General features: G+C 34.9%; 1 non-coding gene and 1 pseudogene across 1 annotated transcript; both read right to left on the minus strand.

Moving 5' to 3' along the window:
- Positions 1-6,300: 6,300 nt before the first annotated feature.
- On the minus strand, positions 6,301-19,865 carry LOC118722960 (annotated as a pseudogene).
- LOC118725166 lies at positions 6,777-6,908 on the minus strand. Its single transcript, XR_004989898.1, has one exon. It is a non-coding gene; the product is annotated as a small nucleolar RNA SNORA48 (small nucleolar RNA).
- Positions 19,866-20,234: the final 369 nt, after the last annotated feature.

The following is a 20,234-nucleotide window of genomic DNA, read 5'->3' on the forward strand; positions in this document are numbered from 1 at the left end:
TTTTTGATGTGTTGGATAGAATAACAAAGATCACAAAGAGCCATGACAATAATTTCATAGATATTGTTCACCCACATATCATTCTGTTTATAAACAAGCTTTGGTTTTCTATTAATGTGTTTTGGGAAATAATCCTCAGAGTCTTTCCAAATAAAGGTGCACAATAAATAACCAAGCAATCCAGGGCCAGTTATATGGCTTAACCAGAGTTTTGCATCTTGAAATAAGGTTTGAATGAGGGGTGTCAGGAGATGAAATGTACATATTTAGGATGTAGTTTAATACCTTGGGTTTCTGTTTACTTATTTATTTATTTTTTGCTTCATCATTGCCCATTCTTAACCCAAAGAGAGAATATTGTATAAATTAGAATTTAATTTATTGGTGTTTGATATTAACAAAACTGTAATAAACTATTAATATCATTTATTTATTATTATTATATTACTTTTGAAATTTATTTTACTAATATTAAGGTTAATTAATAACATATATTTTTTATACTAAGAATGTTCTAAGTAAATTTATAAAAATTAAAAAAAAAAAAAGTACTGGGAAGTTTCAAAAAAAGTGCGGGTCAAAAATCTATTGAAAGAAGAATTTTTAACCTAGTGTTCACAGTTGGGGTTTTTGAAATCTCTGTTTATGTTCAATTTTATGTACTCATTAGTATGGTGAGTGGCTAATGAGTTTGGTCAGTTTCTCAAAGGATATCAGGACCACTTCATGAGATAGAAAAGATAGGTCATTTTCTAACTAAACCAGAATGGTAAGTTATATTCATTGATTATGGATTCTTGCTTTTTAATTTGGGTAGACAAAGTAAAACACACACACACATACACACACACACACACACACAGGCACTACATATAGTTCAATTTAATAAAGAGGTACAATTTCATTTACAAGACTAAGATTTTTCTTAATACTACAATAAGTTTTAAGAAAAACCAATCATATGTCTAGCTCTACAATAAATAGCAAATTTTAATATCCAAATATATTTGACAGCAGGAGTGCAAAAGTTATGAACACTTTAAATTGATGTTTCTAGTTAAGTAAAATGAAAGAAAAATTGAAGACATAGCTTTGCATTGTAACTGTGAAGGCATAACTGTTCTGGGTAGGGGAAAAGCAAGATAATACAGACCAGATGTAATAATATAGTAATATAGCTCTGGTCTGGAGAAATGGAAATTTAACATATCATTTAGATGAAATCTCTCAAATATTAGAGAAAGCATCTGGTGAATGTCAGTCACTGCATTGTTGAACTCTTTAGCATTGGCCTAAGGAGAAATATGTTAAAATGGGATCATTTATTTTAAGAACTTGATATTTAAATGACACAATTGTTTTATATTATGATGGAAAAGCTGTCTAAAATATGCATAGATGTGGCCCAGGTGACATGGGAAGCTGAGCCACTGGGACCGATAGGACCCCTACAACCAGGTCACTCTACCAATTCCAGTTGACATAGCAGTTCTACTTGATATTAGAAACAAACAAACACAGGAAAGCAGCTAAAATGTGGATGAAAAAAAGCTGTCTAAATGAAAGGACCAAAGAAATCTCCAGAAAAAGAACTAAATTAAAGGTAAGCAAGCAAATTATTAAATACAGAACTTAAAACAATGGTTATAAGGATGCTCAAGGATCATAATGAGAGCTTCAAGGATCTTAATGAGAATTTGAAGGAATTAATGAAAACATCAAAGACATGAAAAAGAACCAGTCAGAAATGAAGCATGCACTAACTGAAATGAAGTAAAATGAAGAATAATTTACAGGGAATCAACAGTAGAGTAGAGGATTCCTGGAACAAATTAGCTATTTGGGAAATGAGAAAGCAAAAAACACCCAATCAGAATAACATAAATGAAAAATATGAAGATAGTGTAAGGAGAATCTGGGACAACTTCAAGCACATCAACATTCATATCATGGGAGTGCCAGAAAGAGAAGAGAGAGAGGACAAGATGTTGAAAACCTATTTGAAGAAATAATGATATAAAGCTTCCCTTACTTGGTGAAAGAAATAAACTTACAAGTCTTAAGAGTGCAGAGTATTCCAAAGAAGAACCCAAAGATACCCAAACCAAGAAACATCATAATTAAAATGTGAAAGGTTAAAGACAAAGAGACACTCTTAAAAGCAAGAAGATAAAAACAGTTACCTATAAGTGAGCACCCATATGATTGTCAGCTGATTTCTCAACAGAAACTGCAGGCCAGAAGGGAGTGGCAATAAATATTCAAAATAATAAATTGCAAGGACCTACAACCAGGATTACTTTACTTAGAAAAGCTATAATTTCAAAATAAAAGTCAGATAAAGAGCTTCACAGACAAGAAAAAGTTAAAGGAATAATGACCACAAAATCAGTATTACATGAAATGTTGAAGGGTAGTCTTTAAGGAAAAAAAAAAATAGAAAAAGATGAAGAAGAAAAATAACAAAAATACAAGCAATAAAATGGCAATAAATACATAGCTATCAATAATTGAATCTAAAAATAAAAACAAACTAACTAAGGAATCTAATGAACAAAATAAACTGATGAATAAAATAGAACCAGAGGCATGGAAACATAAACCATATTGACAAATCTCAAAGGGAAGGAAGGGGGCAGGGAGAGATTAACCAAAGAAGATATGCATAAATGCATTACCTAGGATACAAACAATAGGGGCATGAAGGCCTGGATGGGGCAGCAATGGGATGGACTGGGGCAATTGAGGGAAAAGGAAGGCACCTATAATATTCTCAATAATAAAGATTTATAAAAAAATATTATAAATAAAATATAGGGGGAAAATTTCTTAACATTGGTCTTAGGATGATTTTTGGATATAACATTAAAAACATAGGCAATAAAAAGGTAAATATATAGGGTATCAAATTAAAAGGGATCTGCATAGCAAAGGAAACAGTCAACAAAATGAAAAAGCAACCTATGAATGAGAGAAAATATTTGCAAACTATATATCTGATATGGGGTTAATATCCAAAATATATAAGGAGCTCATACAACCAAGTAGCAAAAATAAATAAATAAATAAATAAATACAAAATGACTGTCCTATAAATGTGCTTTATAGCATAGTAACTCTAGTTTATAATACTATATTTTATATTTGAAATTTGCTGAGAGTTGATCATAAGTATTCTCACCAAAGAAAAAAGGTAACTATGTGTGAATTAGCTTGACTGTGATAATCATTTGACAATGCATATGGATATCAAAGCATTGGCCTCACTGACAATGACAAAAATAGAAAAAGTAAAAAATATAATTTAAAATATCACTACACTAAAAATGCCAATATTAATATAATTTTGCCTTTTATTTAGTTACTTTTAGTCAATGCTTTATTCTCTTTCATGTTGTTTTCAAAGACAACAGATTAATATTAATTAATATTCATAAATTAGTTAAATAATCTATAACTAAAATGAGTATATATATATATATATACACATACATACATATATATATATGTATGTGTATATATAATGAAGTGTATATACTGTATATATGTATGTGTATATATACAGTATATACACTTCATTATATGTTATATAAACATACAGAGAACAAATAAAAATATATTCATTCCATAACATGCAAACTTAAATAAACATCATTACATGAGAATGTCTAATGTTGTACAGAGCTCATGGAACAAAAATCAGAATAAGAATAAGAAATAACTTTTTCCTAAATTGTTCCTAAAACTTCAAACCTACTAGTCATTTCCATCTGCATCTAAAAGGCAACATCCTAATAACTCCTAATATTAATAGTTGTAGGTAGTATTTGGAAAACAGTACTTGCCTTTCACATCTGGAAGCCAAGAAAATGTGCACAAGTGCCAACTACTATTCTGTGTTCTTGGTGACTTTTTTGCCCATTGATTACCAGGCCATTGGAACCTTGATTGCATATATGTTTACTCTTACAGATCTCCGTGGTGGGGTGAATAGATCATGCTTGGATCCTGGCAGGGAGGAGGTTAAACGTTAGCGAAGCAGCCATAGGCTCCTGATCTCCACTAACAGAGAGTGTTACAGCAGGGATCCCCAGAAAGAGTGTGGTGAGCCTAATTGGCAACAGCTGCTGGATTCCTTGGATGTAAAGAATAGAAGTAAGAGAAGAAGGATATGTAGACTTGAAAGTATATCTCTTCATTAAATAGCACTTTTGTGTTGGTGAAAACCCAAGAAGTTGCTATTAAAGGGTCAGATTAACCATCAGAAGGAATTACCCTATCTTTTATATCTTTTGACCCACTAATTCTTTAGTCACACAAGGAGATAACATGGATTACATAACTTCGAAAATTCCTTCAGATTTGATGTTCAATAGTTCATTCCTGATTTCATTGATTCTTCTTGAAATCGGTTTAAATCTTGAAATTTAGATCTTAAATAATATTTTAAGTTTTGTTTGTTGTTGTTTGTTTTGTTTTTTATTCTCAGTTTCTTTGTTGTGAAATTGAGCAAATAATATCTAACTTACAAAACAGTGGAAAGACAATTTAGTGCTCAACACGCAGTAGAGCAAAATTGTTATGAGCCTATTTGCAAATGTAAGGGAAATTTAAAGGTAAGTCAGAAAATATGTTTACATGTTATACAAAAGATTCCTTACTGAAATGACTAAAGATTATAATAATTTCCTTAATTATACCTCACCTCTTAGGATCTTTGATGACATATCCAGGCTTTTGTATCTATGCTTTAATTTTGTACTTTTAATTCACATTTAAATCCACATTTGACAATCTTAAGTCTTAAGGCTGTCTGAAGTTTTCTCACATTTGGCATAGCTGATGATTATAACCATTATCTCAATTATATTAAGTTTAAGAGACATACCTTTTATCACTAGCAAAACATTCTTTTTTATTGTTTTATATTTGCTTTAAAAATAACACAGCAAAGTGCAAAGGGAAATTCTGAAATGTTTATTTGTCTTTTGGCACAAAATTCTAAATTCTGAGTTCAGAAGGCATGGGGGAACAAGTTATAACAGGGAAGTTTAGATGGTATAAAAACCAAACTTGCAAATATCAAATGCCTATAAACATGACATATCCTCCACCATGTTGCAAATCACTTATTTGATAAAATTATTTTCCAGTTTTATCTTTTGCAATTTTCAAGCAAATTTTAAGCATTTTACATTTCCTCATCTAAAATGTCATAAATAGTGAAAAATCTGAAGATCTTTACAATGTATCTATCTGTTTCCTGATTTCTAAAGTATATATAAAAAATTTAATCTAGTTTCTATTAGGCTGTTTTAATATGTAGATGACTATGAGCTATAAATATTATTAATTGATAATTTATGTTACACATCTTCAATTTAGAAACAAACAAAAATAGACAAAACAAATAGTAAAGATAAGCAGAACAGAAATAGCCACTATTAACATTTTAGTTTATAGCTAGATTTTTTTTCTCTGTATAATTATGCAGTAATTTATTGATAAAATATGAAACTAAACAATATTATATTACATTATGAATTAGGTTGACACAATATATCCATTGACAACATAATATTTTTGAACACTTTCAAAGAAGATTCTGGTATTAGAGATTACAGACTCAGATAATACAAAATTATCTTTTATCCCCATTGATTCTACTAAATAATCTATTTATTCTGTAGAGAAAAAATACCTAACAAAAGTGAATGATTTCTATATCTTCTTTGTAATGTTTCAAAAGTTTCCACATTCACCAGTTTCTTTGTTGCAATTAATCAAAATATCAACTACCAAAATTTAGACCTTTTTAAAAACGTAAGTTTATTTGTAATAACTATCTTCAATAACTCTGTATTTATATATACCTGGGGGAATGCACAAGTATAAATATTGCTAGCTTTAATATATATATTTAAAAGATGTACTCTTTATACTATTGCAAAAGGATAAGACTTTTCTTCCCACTCTAAAAATCTCTTCCATACTGACGGGATTCTCAATGCATTTGAACCAAGACTCAGGAGCACTTGGCAAAGAGGAGTTTGGGACAACTGACCGGAGCCAGATTTTCTCTCTTCTCAGTTAGGCAACTGAAAACTGGAGAGCTAGATTTAAATAGTAAGAGCAAAGTTTAAATATTAGAAAAATAAAGAGAGGAAATGCAACAAGCTTCTTCAAAATACATGCCTGAGGTGAGAATAGCTTGTTATGGCAGCTCGCAGATGAAATGTTTAGTTCTGAATCTTCAGGTTCATATTCTGCCAGTCTTTTTCTCAGGTCTCTGATTCTTCTTGGGTTAGAATTTCTTTTATGTTCTATAGGCTGCTGTTTGTTGGAATTTCTTCTCTAATTCCTTTTCAGCCATGCTCAGCTGCTGCTGAATTCGGGGTAGGTAATGCTTGGCTGTCACTAGATTCTCCACCAGACACTTGTGATTTTCTGTCTCAAGTGTCTTCTGAAAGCCAGTCTTTAAAGTGGCAATTCTGTTTTCCACTCAAGTCTTGGGCGTCTATAAAATCCTTTAGATTTCCTCAGTCAAGCTGTAAATCACGCCATGCTCTTTCTAGCTTTGACTTTTCATCCAATGTGTTTATAGCCTGCATTTCAATGGTCTTCAGCCCTAACTTCAATTTCTCATTTTGTTCTTAAAGTCTTAAAATTTCCCTGTTTCCACTTTTTTTAAAAAGTGAATCAGGTTTTGGCTTTATGATGTCTATGACAGGTTTGTTTGTTTGTTTGTTTATTTATTTATTTATTTTAATTTTTAGAAATGTGCCTCAGGCATGAAACAGCCCTGGCCACCAACACAGATGAACTAAGGACTGTACATCTGCTTTGCCCCTGATTGATATAAGAATAACACCACCAATCAGATGTCTCATTGCCCATTGCTAGGGGGAATGATGGGCTTTTTAGTGGAAGATGTCAGTTCTGCCTTTTCAAATTCTGCAACTTGTTCTAATTACTCTGGTTTCAAATTCAAATGTATCTGTTTGCAGCTTGGGTTAGTTTTACTTGAGGTACCACTTCTCAGCTTGCGGGAAAAGCTGCCCCAGAAGTAACTCCTTGGTGTAAGCTCCTTGTGGCCCAGAGCCTGCAGCCCATTCAGAGCCGCAGAGACTTTGTCGGAGGTGAAAGCCTCAGGCCTCCCCCAGCCTGCTTTCCTTGAGGTCTTTGAAGCAGGAATCTATAGTTTTGAGTCTCAAGCCTCTTTTTGAGCAGACAAAACACATATAATTAATAACTTCATTCTGTTGGTGCTCATTTATGCCCTACTCTGCCAGGTGGCAATTAGCAGCAGCCTTGAGGAGCAAGAGGGTCCTGGCACAATCCCTCAAAACTGAGCACTGCCCCTGGTTGGACCTCAGAGGATGCAGAGTGGGGCGGGTTGTTTAGAAGCCTTGGATTGCTAATAGGAAAGGAGGCCTAGACCTTTTTTAATCACTACAGGTAACATCAAATATTTTCTGTAGCTTTCAGTAAGGAATGAAAATTGGCTTTATACAGCAAAATAAATAATCACAACCATAAACAATAGAGACAGCAGATGATTTTTATGAACAATAAACAAGTCTTATAATTTACCGCTTAGATCAGCTGGTGTGACAAGAATTTTTAAACATACAGTACCTGAGTATTTTGTCTGGGGCACTGCCTTCTTCTCTCTTAAATTGTTGAATAATAATAATAATAAATGACAACAGCCAATACAACAATCACTGGCCAGAGTAAACGAATCAAAATTTTGCCTAAAAAAATACATCTTTTGGAGTGATGCAGAATTTTAGCAATTGCATTATGTGTGCCATGAGATGAAAAAGGTTGAGCATTGTTGCTTTAGGTGAATTAACATTATATGAATCAGAATCAGAATCACAGATGGGACTTTTCTTCCTTTGAAAGTATGTTTTAATTGAAAACTTAAAAGTGAAAATATTTGGCAAGAAATTGGTGATTATTTTTTCAATCCAAACCATGCAATCAGTTTTGTGATGTTTGCTAAAGACTTAATTCTACCACCTCTAATAAGGTGGTATTTTTTTAAGTGGAGCTTTTTAAGTTAAAAGGCTGCTATGCAACTCTTATGAATCTTTACTGTGAATTCATTATAATGAATTATAATGAAATGTCTGGGATAAAAGCAGCAATCTCACCAGGACAAAAGCAGCAATCTGGCTTGCTGGGAAGTTCCCACTCCTTTAATCATCCCATGGAATTGATACCATGGAGGAGAGCTAATGTCACATTCGATGTCAATTTAACTATTCCTGAATGATGGCATTTGGTGGCTTCTAATGTTGGTTGAACCAATGTGTTTATATTTTTAAAGGGTGATGTGAACTGTGACATTGATTATTTACTATTACAATGTCCCCTTCTTTTTTTTTTTTAGATGCTATTTTATTTTATTTTATTATTATATTTTTTTAATCTCAGAAACATTTTTTTAAATAAATTTTTATTGTTCATATTACTACAAATGTTCCTTTCCCCCCCCTTCTCACCCCACCCTCTGCCCTTTCCCCACCCCCCATTGTCCTCATCCATAGGTGCACAGTTTATGTTCAGTCTCTTCCCACATCCCCCTCTCCCCTTTTCCCCAAGAATAAACAGTTCACTCCCCTTCCATACCTCTGATTCTATTATATTCAACAGTTAATATTGTTCCTCAGATTTTTTTTTTTTTTGGTTTCCTTGGTTATTAGATTCACTTGTTGATAGTTACGTATTTGTTGTTCATAACTTTTATCTTTATTTACTTTCTCTTCTGAAAGAACCCCCTTCAGCAATTCATATAATTCTGGTTTGGTGGTGATGAACTCCTTTAGCTTTTTTTTATTAGTGAAGCTCTTTATCTGACCTTCAAATCTGAGTGATAGCTTTGCTGGATAGATTATCTTTGGCTGTAGGTTCTTGCTATTCATCACCTTGAATATTTCTTGCCATTCCCATCTGGCCTGCATGGTTTCTGTTGAGAAATCAGCTGACAATCTTATAGGTGTTCCTTTATAGGTAACTACCTTCTTTGCTCTTGCTTCTTTTAATATTTTCTCTTTGTCTTTTGCTGTTGGAATCTTAATTATGATTTGTCTTGGTGTGGTCCTCTTTGGATTCCTTTTGTTTGGAGTTCTGTGCACTTCCTGAACTTGTAAGTCTAATTCTTTCACCAGGTGGGGGAAGTTTTCTGTCACTATTTCTTTCAGTATGTTTTCGATATCTTGCTCTCTCTCATCTTCTGGGACCCCCATAATTCTGATGTTGGTTTGCTTGAAGTTGTCCCAGAGGTTTCTTACATTATCTTCAACTTTCTGGATTCTCTGGCCTTCTTGTGTCTGCGGAGGAGTGTCTTCTGGCTCTTTATGTTCCAAATCTTTGACTTGATTCTTGCGATCTTCCATTCTGTTTTTAGGACTCCATAAAATATTTTTTATTTCAGACAATGTATTCTTTATTTCTTGTTGATCCCTTATTATTTCTAGTTGATCCCTTTTCATATCCTCATAGGTCTTGTTTATTTTATCGGCCTTTCCTAGGAGATTCTTGAACAACCTTATAAGTGTGGTTTTGAACTCTATATCCAGTCACTTTTTGTCCTCCATTTCTGTCGTTTGTGATCTATTTGGTTTAGGCATTTTCGCAGGCAGCTTTCCTGATGGGGCGGGGTTTCAGGGTGGAGCCTACAGCCTTGGCTTCTGTCAGCCCCGCCCTATGCGACTCCTGAGACTCAGGGTCCTTCAGTACTTGTTGCGAGCGCCTCTGAGAGAAAGGTGTCCTCGATTTTCGCCTGCTGCCAAACTGTCTATGCTCTTCCCCAATGAGTCCGGTATTGGGGTTCAGTTCAGTTGGTAGTGGGATTGGAGGTGGCGTTCAGAGCAGTCTGGAACCCCTGTCTCCTTCCCGTCAGGGCAGCCAGTCGGCCCTTCACTGCGCTCAGTTTGCGTGCCTCTGGGACCTCCTTTCACCGCTTCCCCGGAGTCCCGCCTTACAGCCCGGCTCCCTATGGATGAGCCTGAGTCCCCGGGGTCTGGCCTAGAATTGGGGTTCAGAGCAGTTGGAGCTGGGCCCAGCACAGTCGGAGCTTTTCTCTCCTTTCCACTTGGACCGCCAGCCAGGCACTCGGCCTCCCTCCTCTCTGCCTCTGTCCTCTCCGTGCGCCGCGTGTCTTCGTACCTTGGGCTTTTACAGCTCCTGCGCGCTTCCTTCTGGTTTTCTCCTTGCTTCTTGTTGTAGAATTTCCAGTCAGTCGACTTTCCTGTAGTTCTGGGTAATGTCCATTTTATATTTTAGTTGTATTTTGTTGAATTGTTGTGTGAGGCTGCGGCTAGTTGCCTACCTGAGCAGCCATCTTGGATTCTCTCACAATGTCCCCTTCTTTACTCATTGTCTACATGGTAAAATAGTGTAGAAGTAAATAGATCTAATACGATAAAATGACAATAACTGTGGATGAGATTTTAGATGATAACTTGGGATTGAATTGAGTATATGTCAAAACTGAAATATGATTATTTTAAATTATGTGACATCAACTAGATCATTATTGTAGCCCCTTTACTGACTTTCTTCACAGCAGAATTACTTACTTAGGAAAAAAAAAAAAACAAAAAAAAAAAACAAAAAAACTAATCCTATATACCGTATTTTTCGGACCATAAGACGCACTTTTTCCCCCCCCAGAAGTGGGGGGGAAAAGTCCCTGCGTCTTATGGTCCAAATATAGCCTACACATATACTTTAAAAAAAAAGTTTTTTTATTTGCCCGGCTCTGTGTGGTCTCTGTGTGCTTGCCCGGCTCTAAAATGGTTCTAAATGCTGCTGTTTACTTTACAGGGTTGATTACATGTGTTTATGACTGTGATGTTGGGTTTTAATGCACATAAAATATTTTAGGACACTATTTGTTTCAGAATCTTTTTTTCTTCATTTCCTTTCTCTAAAAACTGGTGCGTCTTATGGTCCGGAGCGTCTTATGGTCCGAAAAATACGGTAATAAAAGGCTAATATGCAAATCAGCCAAATGGTGGAATGATCCATTGCTATGATGCACATTGACCACCAGGGTACAGACGCTCAGCAGAGGAGGTGCCCCCTGGTGGTCAGTGTGCTCCCACAGGCCAGAAGCCAGGCTCATGGCTGGTGAGCATAGCAGCAATAGCAGGAGCCTCTCCCACCTCTAGGAAGTGGGCCTAAGCTAACAGTTGGACATTTCCCGAGGGCTTCCAGACTGTGAGAGGGCACAGGCTGGGCTGAGGGGCCCCCTGAATGCACACATTTCATGTACTGGGCCTCTAGTGTATACATATTTGTAAACCTAAGGACACCTCAATGTTTTGAATACTGAAAATCTCTCCATTTAAAATAATTCTTTTTCTTTGAAAGATTAAAATCAAAATCAATTTAAAAAAGATTTTCCAGGCTTTTCTAGTGAAATTGACATCTCTGTATTAAAATGTATTACAAAGTCCATAAATGCTTATGTTGTATAATCACTTTGAAACATTACATTTGTAAATGTGTACTGTTCTAGAACAGGTACAAAATTCTTGATAATTCAGTTCAGTAGAGAAAAATAATATAGAATTGAGTATCATATTTCTTTCTTGTTTAGGTTGTCTTTAGTATGATTCTAATTCCTATACAGACCACTGGCCCAATCTCTTAAGAAAATCACATTGCAGAGGAAATTCAAAGCAAAAGAATCTTCCCTCTTTATTTGCATACTTAAAAGAACTTTGAAAAATCTTTTGTTTCTCTCCATGTAGGGGAGTTAGGGCCTCTAATCCACTATCCAGAAATCTGTCTCTGACCTCAGCCCACCCAGACTTAGTTGCTTCTCTCCTCCTTTTTTCTTTACCCCTACTTCCTTTTCTATCCTGCAACCAGTTTCTACTCCCTCTTGTGCAATTTCCCAGATCAAAATCAGTGTCTAATGCTCCTTCCCCTCAGACCACTCTTCAATAGAATGCTTGAGTGTGAATGTGTGTGCACGCACACACACGCACACACAAACAGACACACACACACAATAATAGAGGCCATTGCCAATCAGGCAAAGTTAAATTTTCCTTAGCAAATATTAAAGGAAATGAAGCTTTGAATACTCCTATCTTAATAATTTTCTGTTTTAAAAAAATGGGTATTTTTTTTTCAAAGAAATATAGGAAGATATATTTTGATATAGTGTATTTTCTCAGAACTGTTATTCTCCTTTTTTAAAAGTCTAGATTGTTTAATGTGGATTTAAAATCAAACTGTAAACTTCCAGTTTAATAAACACAAATCCAAATAAAGTATATAACAGATGCCTCTACTTGACAATGATAGACATTCAAAAATATTTGTTAAATAAATGATAAAGTGAATAGCCAGATATTCCTTCTCCACTTTTGAAATTAACTCCAATTCATAAACTATTTCATAAAATCTTCCCACACCAGGCTTCTTATTCTTTACACTTTTAGAGATTAAGCCAAGGTGATCATGAATGATTATTTGCATACATTTTCAATTATTAAATAATTTCACATTTTTTATTCTACTATTCACATTTTTATGCTACTGTATCAAATAGCTATATAAAGATGTCTAACTTTGCATTTGGCCAATTCATGTCTAAATTTACCTTTAAGTGAAAGCTACAGGCTATATGAAATCCTAAGCTTTAATTTAATGACCTCCAGTCCTCACAATTTACTTCCAGCTGCTAAGTTAAGATATCTCATTGATTACAGAGATTCAATCCTATGAATGTGAATTCTGGATTCTCTTTTCTCTAACTTGGTGATTATGTAAAAGTTCTTCTGAAAGTTTTGGAGTAACATTTGAATTTATCCAGTCATTTGAATGTAAGGTCTTCTGTTGTCTACACTTGAGTCCCATTTCATTTCCAAATAATTTCAAGTTTAATCCTAGCCTAGTTTTCAAGAAGCTGAGTTTATAAAGATAGGAATAAAGTAGGGAGAAATAAGGAAGTAAACTATGTATCTTAAACATAATAAAGGTTAGTTGGTTGGATAAAATTCACTCCAGATTACATTCAAGGTGTAGTAACCAAGGGCACTGTGATTTGGATGTACTTAGCTTTTTATTGGCATAATTGCTAATAATGGTAATGTAATTTCCAGCATAGAGATCAATCCATATTGAGGAAAGCGGCAGTAATAATATACAGTAACTTTCCACCATCCATGCCAGTATAACAAACATAGTGACGTTTAAATGATTAACCAGAAAACAAATTAAGGACTGCTACACATAGTAGAATTATTTAATAGTGTGTGACATAGAATCAATCATAGTAATAATTTCTGTTCAATGAGAAAGACTAAGGAATGTTACCTGCCTAGTTTTTCAACCAAAATTTCCAAGATATTTTCATCAGCCCTTATCACCACCCCTTATAGACAGGAATAATATATACTAGTATTTTCTAGTATTAAAATTAAGGACATATTTCTCTAAGGTTCAAATTGCTTGTATGCATTGAGTGAAAAATTATCAATGATAGCAGCCAGCATAAAGAAATTCAGTTAATAAAAACTCTAAGTTTAAAATATAACAATATAAAGCATAGATTCCTGAGAATTTATTGTGATTTCTTCAAGTGTTTGTGCTCACTGAGAGGGTAGGACGGGGCGAAGATGAGCTCCCGATTCCACTGCAGGGCAGGGCGGAGTTATCACTAGCCCTCACCCAACCAATCAGGGTTAGCCGAGGCAGTGACATCACCACCGACCAGAGTAAAACCCCTGGACTTTCACTCTCTCTTCAGCCATGCTGCCTGCGTGAGTGGGACAGAGCCCATGCTACCATGGAAAAGGCTCTTTTGTTTATTGCATCGGACTCAGCTCCCTGGTGGTCCTTGGGGATCACGAAGTCTGGGCGTAACACTCACCAGTTTGTGGTTACACTTTTGGTCCCCAAATGTAAAAGTTTTTTGCCACTTTCTCCATGATTGAAGGAATAGTAAATTTTTTTTACAGAGTTCCTCCCCTCAGGAATCCAAGTTGTTCAAAGTTATTTTCAGATTGTTGCTCATTGCTTTAGAGCTGCGATTTTCAACTGGTGTTCCATGTGAATTTTTAAAACATGCATTACCTGACTATTTAGTCAGGTGCACTGACCTCTTTTCGCTTAGACTGTCAAATCAAAATGACAACAGCAGCACAACAATAGCTGTCCAGTGTGAATGAATCAAAATTGTACCTTTTTTGTGTCACATTGGTAAAAATACATTTTTTTGGTGTGCTGCAGACTTTCAGTAATTAGTTTATATGTGCCAGTAAATGAAAAAGACTGACAATTGCTGCTGCAGTGTTGATAGTTATGCCAGGACTCCCTAGCATTTCCATAGCAATGCTTGCACATCTAGAACATTGCTGCCATCAACAATGCCAACATCGCCATCTATATCCTCTCCAGATACATATGGGCATAACTTGAAACAAACCTTGCTCAGTGCCAGTGAAACCAGAGCAGTGAAACCAGTTCAATCACATATTTATACTGGTACTGCTGAGAAGTGGGGAAAAGTTGCCTTTTTTTGTTCCTCTCCCAGGAGGGCTTGCACAGATTTACTCGAGCCTCAATGTGCCAGTGGTCAGAGACGAACTTTTTCCAGGTACAATCCCAGTCAGTCAGGTGTGCAATTTGCTGTCTCAGTTTCACAGAAGTGCAGCTCTAAGCCATAACATTCCTGACTTTATGAGCCCAAACGGGATCAGAGTATAAATCTGCTGCATCCTCTGAGAGATGGTGCTGGTAGAGCTTAAATTCAGCCACCTGTCACCATCATTAGCTGTCACCTGTGGGCATGAAGGCCTGGCTTGCTCATAATTGCGTTAATGCATTGAGGGGAAGGTTTCAAGTGTAAAGCAGAGTTTCAATAAGTGCTCCAAGTGTTACAGATATAAGTGTAATGCAGCTCTTTCAAAAAATCTTTGCTGCAATTGTTACAACTGAGGAGTGCTGCTATTTGCCCAAGGGAAGGAGTATTTTATGCTGAAGCAGGGCTATTGTTCATGGTTAATCTATGCCAAAGGCACTGAATCATGTTCTCAGGCCCTTTGACTGTATCCCTCAGAATGAATTTTCTCCCCTCATGTCCTACAATATTTCCTCTGTCAGGAAACATATTTCTATATTTCTGAACATCATTGTGGGAAGCCTTCAGACCACATCTTTTCTGCTTATCCTTTCACAAAGTTTCTCAGTCCTTACCTGGTATATGAATAAGTCAATTCATCCACTTTAGATAATTATTAATTATTCACTTTGTGCTAAGCAATGGTGTAATCATAGAGAATGCAAGAGTTAGAGAAACAGAGAGATGCGATTGTAAACTCATATAACTTTCTCTCTATATAATAATAGAATGAATAAATGTTAAAAATAACATGACAGATGATGGTAGGTGCTAAAATAAAACAAGGAAGTAGGACTATAGGTCATGCTAGGAGTGAGGATGATTTTTAATTTTACATAGAGTGGTCAGGGACTGCTTGCATATGGGTAAATTTGAGCCAAGATATAAAGAAAATGAGGAAGTGAGCCAAAATATCTTGAAGGAGATTGTTCTAGTAACAGTGTGCAAAAAATATTCAGACTCCAGGGAGTGAGCCTTCTAGGTGGTCAAAGAAGAAATAGACATAGGGCTGGGTTTATAACTCCATAGCACAGCAACTTTTATGTTCCTTCTCTAGCCCAATAAAGACTCTCATTATAATGAAAAGGGAAAAGATAGTTGACACAATCAATCTACTGCAGATTAACAAGGGACACAGATGGGAATCAACAGACCATTAAAAACCAAGATTTTTTAAAAAGTTGAGATAGTAAGATAAAATAATGTCTTGCCATCTATAGTTAAGGATATAATTCCTTAGGGTGAAGTGATATAAAGATAATGCAAGTGCTAGCTGGTTTGGCTCAGTAGATAGAGCTTCAGCCTGCAGACTGAAGGGTCCCAGGTGCGATTCTGGTCAAGGGCACGTGCTTGAGTTGCAGGCTCAATCCCCAGTAGGAGGCTTGCAGGAGACAGCCAATCAATGATTCTCATCAGTGATGTCTCTATCTCTCCCTCTTCCTTCCTTTCTGAAATCAATAAAAATATATATATAAAAAGGAAATAAAGATAATGCAAGACTAACATATACTAGTATTTGCATTTGAAAGCATTGGCCCAAGTTCACTGCTTAATAAGCAGCTTATATAGTGTAGAGAGTGGCAATTTTAGAGGAATTAAATATTCTCAATTGATTCACTGTTTTACTTACAAGTTCTATCAAAGATATAAACTTTTAGCAATAGAAATCCAGTTACAAGTACATTCAAATCTTGCTGCTTTTAATAAATAGCTGGAACAAAAGAAAAGCAAGCAACATACTCAGATGCTGCTTTAAAGAATGGCAATATTTTGATATGCCCTATTTAGCATATCTCTCTTGATGTGGACCATATTCCTTCATTTAACAAATGATAATTAGTACTATTATTTTCAGAGATCTGTTTTAGATGCTAAGATGTAACAGTGAACAAACTGCATCATCTCAGCAGCAAGGCAGTTATATGTTATGGTAACTGAATACATACAGATGTAGCAATTAATAATTGCTGATTTTGTAATAAAAAAACACATGATAATTTCAAGAGAAACATCAAAAGTGCTTTATTCAAAGTAATGCCCATCTTTAACTATACATTTCCCCCATGTTTCTGGTAATTTGTGGATATTGTCCCAATAGAACGTTTCTTGTTTTGAGGCAAACCATTCAGAGATCCAATTTTCCACTTCTTAAGTTTTGAAGTGCTGCTCGGAAGGTGTGTGTGCCATCCATTAGAACAAGTGATAATCTGAAGGAGCAAGGTCTGGTGAATATGGTGGGTGGGTTAATGCTTCACAGGCAAGATCTTTTAAAGGGTCTTTAACTGGTGCATCATCATGGAGCAAAATTACTTTGCCATGTCTTCTGGAACATTCTGGTCCTTTCACGATCAAAGCATGGTTCAAATTGATTATTTGATGTCAGTAGTGATCAGTATTAATGGTTTCCACTGGTTTTAGAAACTCATAATACACTACACCTTCCTGATCCTACCAAAGACAGAGCATTGTGTTCTTTCTGAAATGATTTGGCCTTGCAGTCATGTTGATGGTTAACCTGGATCAACCCATGGTTTTGTGCATTTGGAATTCTCAAAATAAATCTACTTTTTATCATCAGTCACAATTGGATGCAAAAAAGACTTTCTTTCATGCTGTTGAGGCAACATTTTACTGATGACTGGTTTTCCATTTGTCTTTCATTCAGTTGATGTGGTACCTATTTTCCTTCCTTTAAAATCTTTCCCATTGCTTGTAAACCATCAGAAATGGTTTGCTGAGTAATGTGTAATCTTTCTGCAAGTTGTTGTTGTTGTTTAATTTTTGTTGTTGTATTTTTAAAATATATTTTTTATTGAGTTGTTGTTGTTTTTTGTTTTTTTTTTTTACAGAGAGGAAAAGAGAGGGATAGAGATTTAGAAACATTGATGAGAGAGAAACATTGATCAGCTGCTTCCTGCCCACCCCCTACTGGGGATATGCCCGCAACAAAGGTATATGTCCTTGACTGGAATCAAACCTTGGACTTTTCAGTCCACAGGCCTATGCTTTATCCACTGAGCAAAACTGGTTAGGGCTCTACAAGATGTTTTTGAGTTTGACATGCATCTTCTGCCAATAATGCTTATAATTGTTGACCTTCAAACTTTTTCGGTTGATTTTTACATCAAATCATCACTTTTAAAGTTTTTAAACCAGTGTTCACAGTATCTTGAGATGGAGCATGTTCACCATAAGCTTTCTGAAGTATTCAGCACTACTTTTCTTCAAAATAAAGTAATGACTTAAAACTTCCTGCAAATGCTCTTCTTTTGACAAAGAATTCAACATTTTAAGTGTAAAAATATCTATGAAGTTAACACCATTAGCAAATTTGACATATGAAGTTTTGAAGCTTGTTGTCAATACAACAAAATAGCATACATATCAAATAACATATATATCAACGTATGGGTAACTCCATCTATTGAAAAAAATCTGCATTATTAACCGGTACACCTAGTAAAAAGACTTTAAACAAAATTAGTCATTAGAGAAATGCAAATTCACTATAATGATATTGCATACACATTACTCGAATGGCTATAATAAGAAAAAAACTGACTATACCAAGTGCTACAATGCTATAAAAAAACTAGACCTTTATACATTGCTTGTGGCATTAAAAATGGTACCATTACTTTGGAAAACACATTGGAAGTTTCTTTAAAAGTTAAATATACACTTTTGGCATGACCCAGTAATTTCATTGCTGGTAGCATACCAAAGAAAATTGAAAACATATGTTCACACTAAGACTTGGACATTTATGTTCATCGCATCATTATGCAAAAGAATGAAAATTTGAGAAAATTCAAATGTCCATATAGTGGTGAAAAGTAAACACAAAATGTAGTCTAGCTTTGAGATAACATACTTGTCAGCAATACAATGTAATGAACTATTGTTTACATGCTACAACATAGATAGGCCTCAACAAATAGTATGATAAATGAAAGAACCAGCCATAGTATGGTTCTATTTATTGTATGGTTTTATTTCTATTTGATTACCAGTAAGGGCAAGACTATAGGTACAGAAGCAAGTAAGCGGTTCCCTGAAACAGTAGGCAGGAGTAGGAGTTGATTGGAAATGGGCACAAAGTAAGTTTTTAGGAATGAAGAAAGTCTCCTAAGGCTTGGCTGTGTTGACATTTGACGATGGTTTATATGTACTAAAACTCATCAAAATGTATACTTTAGTGGTTCAGTTTATGCTTTAATAAAAGCAGGTAAAAATAAAACAAAACAAAACAAAGAAATGAAAGATTGAAGAGGCCAGTGTGGCTTCCATAGAGTAAAGAAGGAAGAGAGCCATAAGGATGCAGAAAGAAGTGTAGCCAGGGTCCTCATCATGTCATCACTGTAGCCTGGGTATTAGAGTTTGGACTTTATACATTTGTAGGACTTTATAAGTTTGTAGTGAATGCATTGAGGATTAGAAAGACTATAATTGATATATGTTTTTTTAAAGAATGCTCTATATTGACTTACTGTAGTTGTTAAGCTTGAAATAAGACAATCAATTAAGATACAATAAATTATAGAAGCTAGATCAACAATGGTGCAGTGGAGCCTCACTGGTGTGGCTCAGTGGTTGAGCATCTGCCTATGAACGAGGAGGTCATAGTTCATTCTCAGTCTGGGCACATCCCCAGGTTGTGGGCTCTATCCCAGAAGGGGGCATGCAGGAGGCAGCCAAACAATTATTCTCTCTCATCATTGATATTTCTATCTCTCTATCCTTCATTCTTATTCCCTCTTTTAAAATAAAAGCATATTTTAAAAAAAGAATAATGGAGTGGAGGGTGGTGAAAGTAGTTTGATTTGGACTTTGTTTGAAAAGTAGACTTTCTAATGGATGTGCTTGGGCCACTATACTTTTGTCATTTTTATTACCAAGTAATGTGAGTAAATAACAGCTTCATCCCATTTCCGACCCTCAGCCCAATGCTGAACACAACCTAAATCAGTACTTAAGTCTCAAACCTAAGTCTTAGGGAGGAGCCACTAATAGGATGCAGATGACAGAAGACTGATGAATATGTATTATAATTAAAAATAAAGAAATAACTATTTTTTGGTGTTTTTTTAATGTATTTACTTTTTACAGTATCGATAAAGCTGCATTGAAATGGCTATGTCAAGTTTCATTATTCATCCTTAAAATGAGGCATTCTTATTTGGGAATGCAAAATATTACTACATACCTTCATGCTAGCCAGACAAAACAGCTGAGCAAAATTAGTCAACTGTACCTTAATTTTTATAATGTATGATGTATAATTTGGCTAGCAGCTTTGTACTCAAGTAAATAAAATGTAAACTGTGGAAATCTCTTAGTGAAATTTCTCTTACCAAATTTGAAGTATAATTTTCTATTCTAATAATGCATTTTATTTCTGAAGGATATTTTTAGTAATTGAAATATTGAATGATAATTTTGAAACTTGTATGAAGGAAATAGTTATAGCAATTTAGCTTTGTTTTTTATAGGCTGAACTTATTAAATTAAATATATAACCTGTAAATTTTGAGGGATCAAATAATTTAGAAAGAAACAAATTGTAAAACTGGCTTCAAGT

The sequence above is a fragment of the Pipistrellus kuhlii genome, unplaced genomic scaffold, assembly GCF_014108245.1.
Source record: "Pipistrellus kuhlii isolate mPipKuh1 unplaced genomic scaffold, mPipKuh1.p scaffold_m20_p_2, whole genome shotgun sequence".
Lineage (NCBI taxonomy): Eukaryota > Metazoa > Chordata > Mammalia > Chiroptera > Vespertilionidae > Pipistrellus > Pipistrellus kuhlii.